The following is a 6,343-nucleotide window of genomic DNA, read 5'->3' as shown; positions in this document are numbered from 1 at the left end:
AAAGAAGGCAAATGGAATTAAAGTGTATTAAGGTATTAACTGTGGGTAAAGATATTGATTAACTTGAGACTTGAATAAACTGAGAAAGGAATTTGTTATTTCTAAGGTTACCACTAAAGGAGTAGAAACAGACATGTAATTTTCTAATCAGTGAAGGGAGGAAGATGTAATAGAAAAAAATACTGGGCCGGCCCCATAGCTTAGCAGTTAAGTGCGCGCGCTCCGCTGCTGGCGGCCCGGGTTCGGATCCCGCTTCTCTGGCCATGCTGAGGCCACGTCCCACATACAGCAACTAGAAGGATGTGCAACTATGACATACAACTATCTATTGGGGCTTTGGGGGAAAAAATAAATAAATAAAAATTAGAAAAAATACTGAATTAAAAGTAGGGATGAAAAAGCACACAATGGGTGAGACAAATAAGGAGCGCAAAATAAGATGGTGGCTATAAATTCAAATACATAAGTAATTACAAGGCATGTATATGTACTAACAGATGGAATAATAAATTACCCAAATTCTAACCAAAGAAGGCTAGTGTTGCTATATTGACATTAGACAAAATAGACTTGAAGGCAAAAGCATTACCATGATAAGCAGGAATACTTCATAATAATAAAAGGTTCAGATCACCAGAAATACATAATAATTTTAGATTTGTAGGCACCTAAAAACACAGTCTCAAAATCATAAAGCAAAAAATGACAGAACTACATGGGGAAATCGATAAATCAATCTATCCACAATCATAGTGTGAAATCTTTAATATACCTTTTTCAGTAATTATTAGAATAAACAAATATTTTTAAGTCAGGAGAGATATTTGGCCAATATGTTTAACTTGACTGCAGTAATTGGATACAGTGGGCTATATATGTCCACTGTATCCAATTACTGCAGAAGACACATTCTTTTCCATTATTTTCCTCAGGTTATAGCTGGGACAGAGACTCAGGAAAGATTACTGATTTGTCCAGCAAGATGCAGTGGAATAAGTTCTCAAGGTGAGTCTCTTGTCACCTAAATCACTAATTTTCTACTCTTCCTGGATAGTTCTAAATGCCTCCTGCTCCCCTCAGTGCAAAGGCCCTTGTCCCAAAGCCACATCCAGCTTCCTGGAGCCAGCCCAGGGCCAGGATGACATTGCTGAAGGCTGAGGAGTTACTAAGGAGGGAAGAAATTGGGAAGCAATGCAGAAGGCATTGTTGCCTGCGGCCATGAGTTAAAGTGTGCCAGGAGAGGAAGCCTCCAACAATTGGGTGTGGTTGGCTGGCTGTTCCCAGACCCACTCCAGGAAGCTTGCAGATTCAGGCTTAAGAACACTCTATATCCTTCATCGCTGGAGACAGTGGGCTTCCCTGGGCCTTCGAGAGAAAGAAGCCATTCTGAGCCCCTACACTAAAAATGGTCCTTTGTGAATGGAAAAGGAGCACAGATGCAGGTGCTTTAAAAGGAGGCGGAAGGGCCAAGTCCATCTGATCTAGAGGTGGTGGCTATGCAGCTGTCTTGGGTCCACCCCAGGAAGCCATTTCCCCAGGAAGTTAGACAATCGTGGAACTGTGGCCAGAATATGGCAGGTCAAGTCAACCAACTTCTGTTCCTGAGGGTTGCTCCTCCGAGGGGGCCCAGAGCCTGCAATACCACCCTGTGGGTAGGCCAGCTTGTCCCTATGCTTAGCAGCTATTCCATGGGCATTTCTGGCTGTTCCTCACTTCTCTCCCTCTAGTTAGCACTTGGTTCTAGGCCTTGGCTGATAAGGGGACTACATCAGCTGCCGTGCCATTTTACTCAGGGGTAACTGTGCATTGGTAGCAGTTGTGAGCAGAGAAGAGCTCACAAAAAAATGTACTCATTCAGCTAATGTTCACTGAGCAGCCATCATATTCCAGACTTGCTTGTGGGTAAAATGATGATGATGGTGATGATGATGATGATGATGATGATGATGATGATGGGGATGATGATGATGATGTGATGATGGTGATGGTGATGGTGATGATGACGGTGATGGTGATGATGATGATGTGATGATGGTGATGGTGATGATGATGATGGGGATGATAATGATGATGATGTGATGATGGTGGTGATGATGATGATGGGGATGATGATGATGATGATGTGATGATGGTGATGGTGATGATGATGATGATGTGATGATGGTGATGGTGATGATGATGATGATGGGGATGATGATGATGATGATGATATGATGATGGTGGTGATGATGATGATGGGATGATGATGATGATGATGATGATGATGATGAAGATGGCAGCTAGCATCCATTGAGCCCTCTCTATGTGCCAAGCACCATGCTATGCACTTAAATGTCTTACCTGATGCAGTCTTCAGAGTAGCCCTCTGAGATAGTATTATAATGATTCTCTCTGTACAGATGAGAACATGGACCCTCAAAAAGGTGAAGTGATGTACCCAAGGTCACACAGCAAGTACTGGCAAAGATAAGACTGGACCCTAGGACCATGTTTTTTATCACAATGGTTCTCAAGATGAAAGAGACTCCACTTCAAGTCATCAGCAGGTGGCAACTCCCAGAAGCAGAAAGTACAGCTCAAGGGAGGCATGCCAAGTAGGCAGATCTGAGGTTTTGATGGAGCACTTCAGGGCTCTGTGAAGCCCTGCATTTGTCTCTGTGTGCCCTGGGCAGGCTGGCTGCAGGCCCCCATGCCAGCCAGATCCTCATATTGGTCATCAGTCTCCCAGCTGCACCTACACACACACGAAGCCCATCCCAGTGGCCACTCAGCTGCAGCTAAACTCCCTGATGGGTCCCAACCTTGGCTATCTGCCCAGGAGGACTTGGTTCCAACCTGTTTTTCAGCCCTCAGGAAACAGAAGCGTGTGTGTTTTCTCGATGAGTCTGTGAAGGGGCTTCTCCCACATTTTTTTCCTTCCCAACAAGGAAAGTCATTCCAGCAGGGAGAAATTCTTCCCCAGAGAGGGGAAGAGCCAGGAAGGGCAGGTTTGTTCTGGACAACACCCTCTGGGATGATAGGAAGTGGAGCCCAGCGAGCTCCCCAGAGCCCCAGGGAAGGGGGGCCAGGAGGTCAGAATGTCTGCTCTCAGCAAGGAGAGAAACAAGAGTGGGCAGGTGGGAGCACACAAACAGAGGAAGCTGGTGATGAAAAGAATTGACAGGACACGGCTGCTAGAGCCATGGGGCAAGAGGGCCCTGAGTGTGGGGACAAGACCAGGAAATTCCTCCTTAAGATCTAAGCCATCAAGGCCACACACAGACGAGGTGGGGGTGGCGCTCTGACCACCATTTCCTGGCTAGAAGAAGGTGCGTCTATGTCAGCAGGAAACAGCCGCTGTAGAGGTGTGACTAAGAGGAGGGGGAGCGTGCTTTGTAAACTGCACGATTCTGTACATGTGTTTGTTAGCTCTTATCCTCCTTTGGAGCTTTAACCTGGGAAATTGTAACAAGTGGCAAGGCAGGTGACAGCACTGTGACAAAGAAACAGGAGAGCCAATGTCAGTGTGTGGAGTTAGAGAGCATTGTTGACTATGGGGGAGCGGATGTGGGTTTTTGGAACAAAACTCAGTTCAACCACCGCCCCCCCATATGTGGTCAGAGATAGCCTGGGAGGCATTACTGCCTCAGGTCTCATTAGATCCCTAAGAGGCCTTGCCCACCCCCTAATGAAGGCCTGGACAAGCAAGTTATTTTTTCAGGGGGGGAGCACCTGTTTATTCAGTCTTTAATTTATTCAACCAGTGTTTATTGGACACCTATCACATGCCAGGTCATGTAATGCAAAGTATGATTACAACTATGGTAAATGCTATAAAAGAGATGTACACTGTGCCATAAGGGCCTATAATCAGGATATATAATCAGTTATATAAGGGTCTATGATCAGGATAACAGAACTAATCTGATAAAACCAAGGGTGTTGATAATGAAGCTGAGATTGAAAGGATGAGTGGACATTATTTAGGTAAAGAGGGAATAAGAGAACCAGGCATAAGGGACAGTCTATGCAAAGACCCTTCAATGAGCCAGAGAATGGCATGTGTATGGGTCAGCTTTTGCTGCGTAACAAGCCACTCCAAAACTGAGTGGCTTAAAACAACAACCACTTTTTTCAACCCACAATTTTGTGGGTCAGAAATGTGGCTGGGTTCAAGCAGGCAGTTCCAACAATTTGGGTCAGACCATGGCGATCTTGGCTGGGGCTCACTCGTGCATCGGCCTCAGTTGCCACATCAGTGGAGGACTGTCTGGCCATTGGCTGGGGCTCTTTGGTTCTTCGCCTCATAGTCTGTCATTCTCCAGCGAGCTACCCTGGGCTTCCTTCACAGGGCAGTTAAAGGCTTCCAGAAGGCAGCCAGAAAGGACGACCTCAGGTACTTGTCACGTCTCTGCACCCATCACACTTGCTGTTGTCCCAGTGGCCAAAGCAAGGCACACGGCTAAGTCCAGAGTCAGGCATGAACAAATTGGGGGCTGTAACTGCAACAATCTACCTCAGTGTATTCGAGGAATTGAAACAGAGCAGGAAGAGGAGAGAGTGAAGGGTGAAGGGGAGCGTGGCGAGGGTGAAGCTGGAGGTGGCAGCCAGGACATGCAGGGCCTCCCAGAGCACTCTGAGAGTTTGTTCTTTGCCCTAAAAGCAGGCAAGCCCTCTGGTTTCTGACTGTCCATCATGTGGGTTTGGTCAACATAAATAAATCCTTGGAAGGTCAGCTGCCCCGGGTGACCTGGTAAAGTGGATTTTGCAAGCCTGAGAAGCTGAGGGCAGGATGTGGAGCATTTTCTACCCCACATCCCTGCCCGCAGTCTACACAGCTATAAATGCCCCAGACTTTCCCTCCTCCGTGCCTGTGTACCTGCTTCTCTCTCTGCTGGGGACGATCTCACACCCTGCATAGGGCCAATTCCTACCTCCCCAAGACTCAATTCAGGCACCACCACCTCAGAGAAGCCCTCCCTGACTTCTCTAAGCCCCAAGACCAGGGACACATTGAATGAGACCGTGAGGCCTAGGACACAAGCCTGTGATTCATTATAGTGGCCTTGTGGTTTGAGGACCAAGTTGGCGTGGGGCCCAGCCCTGCCCATAGGGCACACAGGCACAGTGCTTCTCCCACACTGTAACCATCTTTTTATCTGTCTGCCTCCCACTAGACTGTCTTCTTGAAGGAATGCTCATAAGCCCAGGGCCTGCACATAGAAGAGACAGAAATACTTGAATGAATGAATGAATGAATGAATGAATGAATGAGTGAGTGAATGATTCCACCACTAAACAGGGCTTTCCTTTGAAAGCCCCAGCCAGCGTTATTCAAGTCTTCTGTCGTGGCAGTGGAGAGGAAAGGGTCTTTCCAAGTGGCCCAGGAGCTCCAGTGTCTCCCAGTTCCAACATGAAGCCACCCACCCAGAGGAGAGAAGCCCCCTGGCTCTGGGACAATCCAAAGCAGGGTAGGGGGAGAGTGAAGAGAAAGGAGCTCCTTGAGAGACAAGTGCCCTAACATCATTTACTATGACAGGGAAAGAATCAACCAGCTGTGGCCTCCACAGGAGCAGTCTTCCCCGGGTGCTGGAACAGCTGACCAGGGGCACTGAGGGAGCTCTGACCGGCTGGGCACTGATGCCATGAAGCCAGCTTTTGAGTCAGCTCCCTCGCCACACGCTGGAGAAGCAACTCCTCTGAACCACTGGCAGAGAAGAGGGCACCAGAAGCCCCAGGCCCTGCCCCCCAAGTCCTGACAAAGACTTTCCCAAACCAGCCCACTGTTCTTGAAGGATGACGGTGTAAATCATACTATCTCCCTTTTGCAGAAAAGAAACCTGAAGCCCAGGGAGATAAGCCTTTGACTCAATGGCCACTCTAATAGTCATGGCCACCCAGATAAAAGACTACATTTCCCAGCCTCCCTTGTGGCTAACTGTGGCCATGTGACCAGGTTCTAGCCAATGAGACATGAGTGGAAATGATGTCTGTTAACTTTGGGGGTTTGCTCACAAATGGCAGAGGTGTAACCTCCTTTCTCATTTCTCTCCTTCCCAGTGCCTGGTGAGCCATCTTGGACCATATGGCCAAGAGCAACGCCTTAGAATGACAGAGCAGCAACAACATGGAAAGAGCCAGGGCCCCTGATATCCGGGCGCAGAACCAGGGAGCCACCGCATCAGCCCTGACTAGCTTTGCCTGCACGCACAGTTACACGGGAATAAAACAAAATAGCCTATCTTGATTAAGCTACTATCATCTAAGGTATTTGCTATAGCCTCTGAATCTGTATCCTCCTGACTCATATAACACCGCCCAGGACCGAGTTGCCTCAGGTAGCCCAGTGCTGTCATCGGGGCTG

Source organism: Diceros bicornis, chromosome 31 (assembly GCF_020826845.1).
Source record: "Diceros bicornis minor isolate mBicDic1 chromosome 31, mDicBic1.mat.cur, whole genome shotgun sequence".
Taxonomy (NCBI): Eukaryota; Metazoa; Chordata; class Mammalia; order Perissodactyla; family Rhinocerotidae; genus Diceros; species Diceros bicornis.
Note: the sequence above shows the minus strand (reverse complement) of the source record.